Genomic DNA, 14,581 nt, shown 5'->3' with positions numbered 1-14,581 from the left:
AAAAAAAAAAAAAAGAGGCCATGCTAACTAAAATCAGTGGTTAGTGAGATATTTTCAGCTCAGTACTCTTCTTCCTCTAAGCACATTCTATTCATAGATTTGGGTTCCAGAAACCATTTTTTACAATTTTAAAGGAGATGGAAGAAAAGGTGAATTGAAGAGAAGGTCTGGGGTACAGGATATTTACCCACAAACAAGAAGAGTGGGCCAGAAGTAGTGGCTCATGCCTGTAATTGCAGCACTTTGGGAGGCCGAGGTGGTGGATCACCTGAGGTCAGGAGTTCCAGACCAGCCTGGCCAACATGGTGAAACCCTGTCTATACTAAAAATACAAAAAATTAACCAGGCGTGGTGGTGCACGCTTGTAATCCCAGCTACTTGGGAGGCTGAGGCACAAGAATCGCTTAAACCCAGGAGGCAGACACTAGATCATGCCACTGTCCTCCAACCTGGGTGAAAGAGGGAGACTGCCTCAAAAAAAAAAAAAAAAAAGAAAAGAAAAGAAAAGAAAAGTGAAGACCAAGTGACATTAAAACTGAGTATTTCCAGGCTGCCTTGTTTAACGAAACAAATGAGGCACAGGACTGGCATTGCACACCTATCTACCGATGTGTTCCAATCTTAAGAGTATGCTGAAACAGGAGGAAGAAAAGATCCTGGCTGGATACAGATCTCAACAGTATCATCCATTCTGCTCATTATGAAAGCTTCAAAAGATGATGCTGGAATCGACAGATTCAAATTCGAGCTCTGTCAATTCCCATCTGTAACATGGAAATAGTTTCTTTCCACCTCTTGGGATTGCTATGAGGGAAAAAATAAGAGCATGTGTAAAGTACTAGCCCAGTGCCTGGCACAGAACAGGCACACAAGAACTGTCAAGTTCACGCTTACTTTCTCTCTTCTCTCCCAAATCAACACAACTGGACCTATAAAAGGGCTGCATAGTCCAAGCATCTTCTTGAATATACTCTAAGCAAACACAACTAAGAAATGGAATCACACATGGCTCAGTTCAGAGTGGCCAAGGGAATTAAACATATGTATGTACACATACATATATACAAACATATACCATCCAGGTGTAATCTGGACAAATCTTTACCCAGTTATCACACAGGTATTAGTATCCCTTTTAAACATTTAAAATTTGAACAGCTGAGAAAGAAAATGAATGAAGTTGCTTCTACATTTAGACAGGTTGTCTAAAGTTCTTTGGATGAAAGAGCAGATAACATAAATGCTGGAGAACAGGGCGAGCTTGTGTAGAGATGGATCCTTAAAAGGAGAATTGTGGAGGTGAGCTCTGAGCCCAAGGCAGCTAAGCAAGTCTGAATGATCTCAACTCCTGAGAGCTGGCTAGTGAACACTTTAATGATTGGAATTAACAGAGCCTTGAATCTACCACCACTTGGGAAAGAGAAGCTTAGTTCTCCTAGGATTAAGAAGGAGACTGAAGACTCCCAGTATGATCCTTCTCAATTCTTATATAAGGTAGTAAGTGGAATCTGCCAATCTAACTGGCATTAAACTGATAACAGGCCTAAATGGCCTATTATAGCCCAACCTTTACCTGTCTCTGTACACTAAAATTTCCCTCACTATTTAGCCACTTGAACCACAGAACCAGAAAAATGAGACTGTATGTACTTTTCAGGTGTCAGCTTCATATAGCTCAAGATCTTACGACGTCTGCTATATGAACTGTGAATTCTAGATTTTATTATTTAGGGCCTACTCATTCACCTTCCTCTCAGATACAGTGGTAGAATTTGAGGCGATGGTAGTGGACTTAGAGATCTGCTGAATGTGTACTTCTGAACCCATTTAAAGCCAAATTCACCTGGGTAAATAATAAAAGACTTTTTCTTAAATTTAAATTTTTTTAAAGATAACTGTTTAAAGCAAAAGCAAAAACAAAAACCAAGCCCACCTGCCAAAAGAAAAAATGTATTCTGAGGTTGAGCATGCACATGCCTGTGTGGGTGTATAAAATATATGACAGCAATGTCCCAGAGGTTAGGAGGAAGTAAATGTAAGAATATTGTTGCTGGGCGCGGTGGCTCAAGCCTGTAATCCCAGCACTTTGGGAGGCCGAGACGGGCGGATCACAAGGTCAGGAGATCGAGACCATCCTGGCTAACCCGGTGAAACCCCGTCTCTACTAAAAAATACAAAAAACTAGCCGGGCGAGGTGGCGGGCGCCTGTAGTCCCAGCTACTCGGGAGGCTGAGGCAGGAGAATGGCGTGAACCCGGGAGGCGGAGCTTGCAGCGAGCTGAGATCCGGCCACTGCACTCCAGCCTGGGCGACAGAGCGAGACTCCGTCTCAAAAAAAAAAAAAAAAAAAAAAAAAAAAAAGAATATTGTTGCAAGGTTCTTACACTATACATGAAGTGGTATAACACTAACTGAAGGCAGACTGTGATAATAAGTTAAAAGACACACACTATAAAACCTAGAGCAACTACTATTTTTTTTAAGCCAGAGGCAAAGCTAATAAACCTGTAAGTAGAGACAAAATGGATTATAAACTTTTATTGTGCTCGCTTCGGCAGCACATATACTAAAAAAATTGGAACGTACAGAGAAGTTTAGCATAGTCCCTGCACAAGGATGACATGCAAATTCATGAAGTGTTCCATATTTTAGAAAATAAAATACATTTAATTAAAAAATTAAAACTTTTTTGTTTTGACATGAGGTCTCCCTCTGTTGTCCAGGCCGGAGTGCAATGGAGTGATCTCGGCTCACTGCAACCTCCACCTCCCAGGAGCAAGCGATTCTCCTGCCTCAGCCTCCCGAGTAGCTGGGATTACAGGTGCCCACTAGCATGCCAGGCTAATTTTTGTATTTTTAGTGGAGATGGGGTTTTGCCATGTTAACCAGGCTGGTCTTGAACTCCTGACCTCAAGTGATCTGCCTGCCTCAGCCTTCCAAGGTGTTGGGATTACAGGCATGAGCCACTGCGCCCAGCCAAAAAAATAAAAAACTTTTCTTAACCCAAGGGAATGCCTCAAGTGGGCACATGCACAATTTCAGGAAGCACACTGTGCATGCGGCCCCTCCCAAGTGTTGGTGGCCACTGCACATGCGGACAGCCAACCCCAAGAGAAGAATCAAGGGAGAAGTAACACAAGACCCTGAAAGCATGCCAACATATAAAACCCCAAGTCAAAGGGTCAAACTATGCATCTGATCTCTCAAGTCGCCCACGTGGCCCTCTTCCAAGTGTACTTTACTTCCTTTCTTTCCTGCTTTAAAGTTTTTTAATAAACGTTCACTCCTGCTCTAAAATTTGCTTCAGTCTCTACTTCTGCCTGTGCTCCTCAGTTGAATTCTTTCTCCTGAGGAGCAAGAATTGAGGTTGCTGCAGAGCCATTCAGATTTGCGGGTGGTAACAAGATCACATCACTGCACGATCACTGCATTTGGGTGACAGAGTAAGATGTCTGAAAAAAGAGAAAAATCAAATTATATACTTTTTTTTTTTTGAGACGGAGAGCGAGACCCTGTCTCAAAAAATAAATAAAAAAAAAACTATAAAACAATGATGAGAAAAATTAAAGAGTACTTAAAAATGAAGCTAGAGAAATACCATGGTCATGAATTGAAAGTTGCAATATTGTTAAGATGTTAACTTTCCTCAATTTTATCCTTAAATTCAACACAATCCCAATCAAAATTCCTGCAAGCATTCCTCTTTTTTTTTTTTTTTGTAGAAATAGACAAGCTGATTCTAAATTTTATATGGAAATTTGAAAGCCTGAGAATATGCTAAATAATTAAGAATTTAAAAAAAGAATAAAGAAATCAAACAATATTTGACTTCAAGACTTATTATAACACCACAGTAATCAAAGGAACATGGTATTGGCATAAGGACAGACATTAAAGAAAAACAGAATAAAGTCCAGAAATAGATTCTACATGTATTGCCAATAGTACCCTTAAAGCTTCCATGGTAATTCAGTGGAGGAAAGGACAGTCTTTTCAATATGTGACACTGGAACAACCGGGGGAATAATGAACTTTACAAGGAAGTGCAAGACTTGTAGCACTGAAAACTACAAAATATCACTGAAAAAATTAAAGAAAATCAATAAGTCGCACACCTGTAATCCTAGCACTTTGGGAGGCCGAGTTGGGCGGATCATTTGACGTCAGGACTTTGAAACCAGCCTGGCCAACAAGTGAAACCCCGTTTCTACTAAAAATACAAAAAAATTAGCCGGGTATGGTGTAATCCCAGCTACTTCAGAGGCTTAGGCAGGATAACTGATTGAACCCAGGAGGCAGAGGTTGCAGTGAGCTAAGATCACGCCACTGCACTCCAGCCTGGGTGACAGGACGAGACTCCATCTCAAAAAAAAAAAAAAAAAGAAAAAAGAAAACCTAATAAACGGAAGCAGCTGGGCGCAGTGGCTCACACCTGTAATGTCAACACTTTGGGGCGCTGAGGCAGGCAGATCACTTGAGCCCAGGAGTTGACCAGCCTGGGCAACGTGGCGAATACCCCCTCCCTACAAAAATTACAAAAATTAGCTGGGCACGGTGGCCAACGCCTATAGTTACAGATGCTTGGGTGGCTGAGGCAGGAGGATTGCTTCAGTCTGGGAGGCAGTTTGCAATGAGCTGAGATCCAGCCATTGCACTCTAGCCTGGGTAACAGAGCGAGGCCCTGGCTCTAAACAAACACACACACACATAGAAGACTTCCATGTTCATGGCATCCCATTTTAATACTGTTAAGATGGCAATACTCTCCTAATTGATCTAGAGACTCAACACAATCCCCATCAAAATCCCAATTGTCTTTTTCAGAGATAGACAGATATAAGCTGATCCCGTTCCAAAATTCATATGCAACTGCAAGGGACCCGAAATAGCCAAACAATCTCCAAAAAGAAAATCAAAGATAAAAGACGCATACTTCCTGGTTTTGATATTTACTACAATGCTATGGTTATCCACATAGTGTAGAATTGGCATAAGATAAACATATAGACTAGTGCAATATTAAAAGAAATTGAGAGTAAGGAAATAATCACATACATCTATAGTCAACTGATTTTCAACAAGGGTGTCAAGGCCATTCAAAGGAGAATGAACACTGTTTTCAATAAATGCTACTGGGACAAATGAATTATCTACATGCAAAAGAATGTGGCTTGGACCCCCAACCTCATACCACATACAAAAGTTAATTCCAAATGGATCAAAGACCTAAATATAAGAACTGAAAGTATAAAACTCTTAGAAGGAAACATAGGTGGAAATCTTCTTGACCTTGCATTAAACAACAAATTCTTAAATACGACACCAAAAGCAAAAGCAACAAGAGACTTAAAACAGATATCATATTAGCTTTCAACAAAATTAAAGACTTTTAGGGCCGGGCGCAGTGGCTCACATCTGTAATCCTAGCACTTTGGGAGGCCGAGGTGGACGGATCACAAGGTCAGGAGATCAAGACCACCCTGGCTAACATGGTGAAACCCTGTCTCTACTACAAAAATACAAAAAAATTAGCTGGGCATTGTGGCACGCGCCTGTAGTCCCAACTACTCGGGAGGCTGAGGCAGGAGAATCGCCTGAACCCGGGAGGTGGAGGTTGCAGTGAGCTGAGATCCCGCCATTGCACTCCAGCCTGGGCAACAAGAGTGAAACTCTGTCTCGAAAAACAAACAAACAAATAACACAAAAAAATTAAAGACTTTTGTGCTGCAAAGGATACTATCAAGAACATAATAAGACAACTTACAGAACGGGAGAAAAAGTTTGCAAATCATGTTCTGATAAGGAATTAGTATATCTAAAATGTATAAAAATGTCTTAACAACCAAAAGACAAACAATTCAACTAAAAAACTTAAAAGGACAAGGTGCAGTAGCTCACGCCTATAATACCAGCACTTTGGGAGGCCAAGTCAGGAGGATCACTTGAGACCCAGACCAGCCTGGGCAACACAGCAAGACCCTGCCTTTACAAAAATTAAAAATTAGCTGGGCATGGTGGTGTATGCTTGCAGTCCCAGTTACTCAGGAGGCTGAGGCAGGAGGATCACTTGAGCCAAGGTGTTCAAGGCTGTAGTGAGCTATAAGCATGCCACTGCACTTCACCTGGGTGACAGAACAAGACTCTGTTTAAAAAAACAAAAAAATTGACAAAGGACTTGCATAGACATTTCTCCAAGGACTATATATGAAGAGCCAATAAATGCAAGAAAAAGCCAGGTGCGGCGGCTCATGCCTCTAATCCCAGCACTTTGGGCGGCTGAGGTGGGCAGATCACCTGAGGTCAGGAGTTCAAGACCAGCCTGCCCAACATGGTGAAACCCCAACTCTACAAAAATACAAAACTTAGCCAGGCATGATGGCGGGCGCCCATAATCCCAGCTACTTGGGAGGCTAAGGCAGGAGAATTGCTTGAACCCAGGAGACGGAGGGTATAGTAAGTCAAGATCGTATCCCTGCACTCCAGACTGGGCAACAAGCAAGACTCCATCTCAAACAAACAAACAAAACACACACACACACACACACACACACACAAAAGATGCCCAACATCCTTTGCAAATCAAAACTGTAACGAGATACCACTTGAGAATCACTAAGATGGCTACTATCAAATAAGACAGGTAATAATAAGTGTTGGAAAATATGTGGAGAATCAGAACCCTTATATACTGTTGGTGGGAATGTAAAATGGTGCCACTGCTTTGGGAAATAGTCTGGCAATTCCTCAAAAAGATCCAATTAAAGTTACCCAGCAATTCTACTGGGTAGATCCGGTAGAATGGACCCGACCCAGTAAAATCGACCAAGCAATTCAACTTGTAGGTATATACAGCTGGGTGCAGTGGCTCATGTCTGTAATCCCAACACTTTCAGAGGCCAAGATGGGGAGAATGCTTGAGTTCAGGAGTTCGAGAACAGCCTGTGCAACATGGAAAAACCCTGTCTCTATGGAAAATACAAAAAATTAGCCAGGCATGGTGGCACGCACATGTAGTCCCAGTTACTTGGGAGGCTGAGGTGGGAGGATCACTTGAGCTTTGGAGGTCAGGCTGCAGTAAGCCAAGATAGCACCACTGCTCTCCAGCCTGGGGGACAAAGTGAGACCCTTTCTCAAAACAAACAAATAAAAAATCTTAGAGAAAAAAAAAATTTTCTTAAGTAAAACAAGAAAATGTCTACACAAAAACTTGGATATGGCTGGGCACGGTGGCTCACCTGTAATCCCAGCGCTTTGGGAGGCTGAGGCAGGCAGGTCACGAGGTCGGGAGATCGAGACTATCCTGACCAACATGGTGAAACTCTGCTTCTACTAAAAATACAAAAATTAGCTGGGTGTGTAATCCCAGCTACTTGGGAGGCTGAGGCAGGAGAATGGCTTGAATCCAGGAGGCGGAGATTGCAGAGAGCCAAGATTGTGCCAGTGCACTCCAGCCTGGGCAACAGTGAGACTCCGTCTCAAAGAAAAAAAAAAAAAAAAAACCGGTCAGGCGCAGTGGCTCACACCTGTAATCCCAGCACTTTGGAAGGCCAAGGCAGGCAGATCATGAGGTCAGGAGTTCGAGACCAGCCTGGCCAACATAGTGAAATCCTATCTCTACTAAAAATACAAAAATTAGCTGGGCGTGGTGGCATGCACCTGTAGTCCCAGCTACTTGGAAGGGTGAGGAAGAACTGCTTGAACCTGGGAAGCGGAGGTTGCAGTGAGCCGAAATTGTGCCACTGCACTCCAGCCTGGGTGACAGAGCAGGGCTCCGTCTCAAAAGAAAAAAAAAAGGAATAAAGTACTGCATGCTACAATATGAGTGAACCCTGAAAACATCATGGTAACTTAAAGAAACCAGATGCTGGCCGGGCGCGGTGGCTCAAGCCTGTAATCCCAGCACTTTGGGAGGCCGAGACGGGCGGATCACAAGGTCAGGAGATCGAGACCATCCTGGCTACACGGTGAAACCCCATCTCTACTAAAAAAATACAAAAAAAAAACTAGCCGGGCGAGGTGGCGGGCGCCTGTAGTCCCAGCTACTCGGGAGGCTGAGGCAGGAGAATGGCGTAAACCCGGGAGGCGGAGCTTGCAGTGAGCTGAGATCCGGCCACTGCACTCCAGCCTGGGAGACAGAGCCAGACTCCATCTCAAAAAAAAAAAAAAAAAAAAAAAACCAGATGCTAAAAGCTATGCATTATATATTATTCCATTTATATAAAATGTCCAGAATAGGCAAGTTTACATAGGCAGAAAGTGGATTAGTGGTTGTCTTGGGTAGGGGAAGAGGAGGAAAATAGAGCTCCTACTAATCGTTATGGGGTTACTTTTTGGAATAATTTTAAAAGGTTCTAAAATTAATTATTTTTCTTCTGTGTTGCTTGTGCTATTGGTGTCATATTTAAGAAACGACTGCCCAATCCAAGGTCAGTAAGATTTCCAACTATATTTCCTTCTAAGAGTTTTATAGTTTTTTCTCTTTTTCTTTAAATATTTCTTTTTTTTTTTTTTCCCCAGCTACCGCAGATCAAAGTTTTAGTTCTTATATTTGGGTCTTTGATCCATTTGGAATTAATTTTTGTGTATGTGGTGTGAGGTAGGGGTCCAAATCACATTCTTTTCCATGTGGATATTCAGTTCTCCCAGTACCATTTATTGAAAACACTATTCTTTCTCTATTGAATGGTCTTGACACCCTTGTTGAAAATCAGTTGACCATAGGTGTATGTGTTTATTTCTGTACTGTCAAGAGTGTGGTAAGTGTGGTGATGGTTATACAATTCTCAGAATAAACTAAAAAACATTCAACTGTTTACTTTGAATGGGTGAATCGTATTGTATGTAAATGTTTCAGTAACAGTTTTGTTTTGTTTTTTTTTTTTTTGAGACAGCATCTTGCTCTGTCACCAAGGCTAGAATACAGTAGTGCCCTCTCAGGTCACTGCGACCTCTGCCTCCTGGGTTCAAGCGATCCTTGGCCTCCCGAGTAGCTGGGATTACAAGTATTCACCACAACACCTGGCTAATTTATTTTTTTTCTTCACCTGGCTAATTTTTGTAGATTTAGTAGAAATGGGGTTTCACAATGTTGGCCAGGCTGGTCTCGAACTCCTGACCTCAAGTGATTGGCCTGCACCCAGTCTCAATAATAGTTTTTTTTTGTTTGTTTGTTTTGAGATGGAGTCTCGCTCTGTTACCTAGGCTGGAGTGCAGTGGCGCGATCTCGGCTCACTGCAACTTCCACTTCCTAGGTTCAAGCAATTCTCCAAGCTCAGCCTCAGTCTCAGCTGGGGCTACAGGCACATGCCACCATGCGCGACTAATTTTTGTATTTTTTAGTAGAGATGGAGTTTCAACATGTTGGCCAGGCTGGTCTTGAACTCCTGACCTCAAGTGATCTGCCCACCTCAGCCTCCCAAAATGCTGGGATTATAAGCGTGAGCCACTGTGTCCAGCCAATAATAGTTTTTTTGTTCTGTTTTTTTAAAAAAGGTCAGCTAGGCATGGTGGCTCATGCCTGTAATCCCAACACTTTGGGAGGCCGAGGCAGGCGGATCACAAGGGCAGGAGATCGAGACCATCCTGGCTAACACAGTGAAACACTGTCTCTATTAAAAATGCAAAAAAAATTAGCCGGGCGTGGTGGTGGGCACCTATCGTCCCAGGTACTCAGGAGGCTGAGGCAAGAGAATGGTGTGAACCCAGAAGGCGGAGCTTGCAGTGAACTGAGATTGCGCCATTGCACTCCAGCCTGGGCAACACACCAAGACTCTGTCTCTCACAAAAAAAAAAAAAAAAAAAAAAAAAAGGCTAAAATTGCAGTCAAGCTGGAGATGTAGCCAAAAAAAAAAAAAAAAGGTCATGATTGCAGTCAAGTTGGACATGTAGCATACACACTGTATTTACAACCACTAATATTAATGACTTCACCAAGTTTGTGATATATAAAAAGATGAGCATTGGTTCAAGGACTAAGTTTTCATGCCTTTCAACATTTGAGATAGAGAGAAAGGAGATAAAACCAATGAGAGAGGTAGGAAGAAAACTAAGTGAGCATGGTATTCTAGAAGCAGTGAAGACAGTGTTTCAAGGGGAAGGGAATGACCAGTTGGGTAAAATGCAGCCATTTTTCCCAAACTGAGAACTGACAATAGGCTACTGGATTTAGTAATACAAAGGTCCTCAGTGACCTTGATAAGAGCGGTTTCAATTGAGTGATGAGGGCAAATACCTGAGTGGAATAGATTTAAGAAGGATAGAAGAAGAAAAATCAGAAAACCAAGAAAAGAGAATTATTGAGAACTTTTGCTGTTAAAAGAAATAGCAGGGGCTGGGCACGGTGGCTCATGCCTACAATCCTAGCACTTTGGGAGCCCAAAGCCGGTGGATCACTTGAGGTCAGAAGTTCGAGACTAGCCTGGCCAACATTGTGAAACCCCATCTCTACTGAAAATACCAAAAATTAGCCAGGCGTGATGGCACATGGTTGTAATCCCAGCTACTTGGGAGGCTGAGGCAGGAGAATCACTTGAACCCAGGAGACAGGTTGCAGTGAGCCGAGATCGCGCCATTGCACTCTAGCCTGGGCGACAACAGTGAAACTCTGTCTCAAACAAATAAACAAACAAACAAAACCAGAATAGGCTAGTATCTTTAGGGGAAGTAGAATCACGGTAAGTTAATTTGTTATTCCTGTTTTCAAGATGGAAGCAACAGCAGCAGTTAGTTAGTATGCTGATAGGAATGTACCACTAGAGCAGTAATATTTAGCAGAGAGCAGAGGAAGGTTGAAGCAGTGCTCTGGATGGACTCAGGAAGTGGGAATGAAATTTTGCTTGCAAATGGAGGCACTGGCCCTTGCAGTGAGCATGTACAGCTTATACCTAGTTACAGGAAAGGGGGAAAAGGCAGATAAAAAAGCACATGGGTGGATATGGTGGAGAGTGCCACTGTTTTCTCAATGAACTAGGAAGGTCATCAACAAAGGCTAAGAAGGGAGTTTTGAAAAGAGAGGAGAAAGTGTGGAAGAGTCCTCTAGGAGGTTGGAGAATGAAGGAACTATGGAAATACAGCAGGATTCCCAGACAGCATTAGGGGCCTGTTTAAGGTTAGTAATCATGAATTAAGAGTGAGGCCAGCAAACGTGCTCAGTGTTTCTTCTAACCCAGGAGCACACCCACAAAGTAGGCAGAGATTTGGATTTAACCAGAGTTGTGACTTAGCCAAGCAAGTGTGACAAGGCAAAAGAGCGGAAGAGGACTGAAAAGTATAGTACATGAGGCAGTGATTATGATGACTGACCATGGAATTTAAGTTATTTAAGGAGAAAAGTACAGGCATGAGGGCGTGAGGGAAAGGGAGAAGAAAACAGGATCAATGAGCTGTAGTTCCTGCTGGAGTCAAAGATGGCTGAAAGGACTGATATTATAAACAGCAGATAAATGCAGACACGAGGGCAACTCTTACAGCTGACATGGTAAGAAAATGTATTTTATTCCTCCACCATTTTACGAAACTACAAAGAATGTCATAGGCCCAGCTATAGGGCTAAAAAGGATTCCCACAATTCAATTTTTGATGGCCAAACTGATTGCAATTTAATAACAACAAGAGATACCATTATTAGAGCCATAGCACTTCTTTTTTTTCTTTTTTTTTTAAGAGACAGGGTCTTGCTATGTTGCCCAGGCTGGAGTGCAGTGGTGTGATCACAGCTCATTGCAGCCTTGACTTCTTGCGCTCATGCAATCCTCCCACCTCAGCCTCCCAAAGTTCTGGGATTACAGGAATGAGCCACTATACATAGCTAGAACCACACCACTTTCTAGTTATGTAATACTGGCTGAGTTCCCTAACCACTGGGTCTTAGTTTCCTTATCTGTGAAATAGGAATGTTAACAGTAATCACCTCAAGGAGTGAGGATTCAATAATTGAATGTTAAGCATTTAGAACTGTGCCAGGCACTTAGTAAGATGAAATAAATGTCTGCTATTAGTGATATTCTTTTTCTTTCTTTTTTTTGAGACAGTCTCGCTCTGTTGCCCAGGCTGGAGTGCCACCTCCGGGTTCAAGCGATTCTCGTGCCTCAGCCTCCTGAGTAGCTGGGATTACAGGCACACTCCACCACACCTGGCTAATATTTGTATTTTTAGTAGAGACGGGGTTTCACCATGTCAGCCAGGCTGGTCTCGAACTCCTGGCCTCAAGTGATCTACCTGCCTCAACTTCCCAAAGTGCTAGGAGCCACTGCGTCTGGCCAGCAATATTCTTATTACATACTACTGTTACAGTCTACTTTGTTGTATATTGTTTTTAATGCAATAACCAACAAAAACTGCCATGAAAGCAAGAGTCTCAGTAGGGAAGAGTTCAAACACTGAAATATTAAGCCTGGCTAAGGCTCAAATCATTACAGAATTTTTCCAAGTACTTTTCCTAATCTGCTCCTGTTTCTCCACTTTCTAGAGGCATGGGGGAAATGACACATGTCATCCAAAAGGACTCTGAGCTCAGGGGAGCGCTATAAACATTGACCTTGATGTTGGGTAATGGGTTCAACTTCATTCTAAACTCTGTTTCCATGTTCTATGCCAGTTCCTTTACTCGTGCCCACACAGTTGCTCAGTCACATGTACTAGCAACAGCTTAAAAAACAAAAACAAAAACAAAATAACCTTAGAATGTTTTTCTTATTTAGGAATATTTTAAATGTTTATTTAAACACAGATGAGAGTTCTTTTACAACTCAAATAAGATGCTTAGTTATTGGTCACTGGATTATTCTGCAGATCACTGGAGGAGGGAGGAAAATTCGGGTCCTTGCTGACCTGTCACCTGACTCAAACCATGGGGTTATTGGACCAATCCCACACAAGACCCCTCTGTGGGATCCTATCCCAGACAGATGTATAGGCCTCACCAGCATGCTGCCTATTTGACCATTTCTGTTGGCAGCATCCCAAGGAAGCAAAAGCACCAGGCTGAGTGCAGACCCATGACTAGCTGCCTCTTGCAGGCCTGACTTGAAATCCCACCCACCCCATCCCCCCACTGCCTGGTGTTTTCTTTCAGAGCTGCTCAGATGTGGATCCAAGATAAAAATTTCTTACAGTCTAGTCTAGCCATTGGCAGAAGCAATCACCCCGTCGGAAAGAAAAATGGAAAGAAACAGTGAACTCTGGAACAAGTTAGACACATTCAGATTCTTCAGAACAGAGGGCTGGGAAAGAGACAGTGGGGCTCCTACGAATCCCCTCTTACGAAATGTCCTCTGCAGTGGGTGCCGAGCTCTTGGCTGGCTTATAATTTAATTTGTCCCTAAGAACACACTAAGTTTACAGGAGGGGCTATATGATCTTTCCTGTGGTAGTCTTAAAACAACTTATGGAGAAATTTTGGCCAAATGGTAGATATGGTCTCTAGCAAAGAGCTAAACGGGTATAAGCATTTGGGGGCACAATTTTTGGGGGATGGTCAGAGAGAGGTGTGCTGTGAATAGGTTGCACTTCCAGGTACAAGTTTCCAGAAATTACAACAGAAACAAAAACAAAATAAAATAGGCTGGGCGCGGTGGCTCACACCTGTAATCCCAGCACTTTGGGAGGCTGAGGTGGGTGGATCACAAGGTCAGGAGATGGAGACCATCCTGGCTAACATGGTGAAACCCTGTCTCTACTAAAAATACAAACAAATTAGCCGGGTGCAGTGGTGGGCGCCTGTAGTCCCAGCTACTTGGGAGGCTGAGGCAGGAGAATGGCGTGAACCTGGGAGGCGGAGCTTGCAGTGAGTGGAGATGTCACCACTGCATTCCAGCCTGGGCGACAGAGCGTGACTCTGTCTCAAAAATAAATAAAATAAAATAATAAAATCCACACATGTACATGGAACAACATGAAACAATGAAGAGGACATTAAATAAGAAACAGAAGTTGTGAAACAAGCATAATGTGCTTTCCACTGCTTTACACACACCCGTTCATCTAGAGGCGAAAATCTGGAGACATACACACCAAAGGGATCATGGGGTAAACTTCTGCTTTCTACATTAATGTTTAGAATCTTTACAGTGAATATTCTGATTATTTTTGTGACCAGGAAAGAAGTAGGAAGAACTTTCGTTTCCAGATTTGCTTAAAAGACAGAAAATACTAGTTTGGAAACCACAAAGGTCTGTTTCTGCATAGTGCGTGCGAGTTCAGCCTTTCCAACTCCCTCACCTGCTCCAAGGCTTTTTGTCTTTTGTAACTTCTTCCTCTTCCTTCTACAAATGCTGCCTCTTTCTAAACCCCTTCCTATCATCTTGCAAGCCATCTTTTTTGTTTGAGATTAATTTCCTGCAGAAAGTCAATCCCAAGCCACTGCTGCCAACTCTACAAAAATCACCAGAAAGAAGTAACCCAACTCTTTTCCAACATGAACTACCTTTATCTTTACTCCTGTGATAACTGTACTTCTTCATGTGTATATTTACTGAACTTTTATTAGGCACCTAATTTCATATCATAGGTAATAAACACTCACAATAGTCTTTTTAAAAAAACATTCTCAACTAACACATTTGGCTCATAACAAGTACTCTGCA

General features: G+C 42.6%; 1 protein-coding gene and 1 non-coding gene across 4 annotated transcripts in view; one reads left to right on the top strand and one right to left on the bottom strand.

Moving 5' to 3' along the window:
* Positions 1–14,581, bottom strand: part of ZNRF1 (zinc and ring finger 1) — a 117,347-nt gene that overhangs the window by 76,853 nt on the left and 25,913 nt on the right. The gene's annotated exons all lie outside the window — the stretch shown is intronic.
* LOC112614930 lies at positions 2,542–2,650 on the top strand. Its single transcript, XR_003117226.1, has one exon. It is a non-coding gene; the product is annotated as a U6 spliceosomal RNA (small nuclear RNA).

Source organism: Theropithecus gelada, chromosome 20, assembly GCF_003255815.1.
Source record: "Theropithecus gelada isolate Dixy chromosome 20, Tgel_1.0, whole genome shotgun sequence".
NCBI lineage: Eukaryota > Metazoa > Chordata > Mammalia > Primates > Cercopithecidae > Theropithecus > Theropithecus gelada.
The sequence above is the reverse complement of the archived record's forward strand: the minus strand, read 5'-3'. Positions and strand labels throughout refer to the sequence as shown.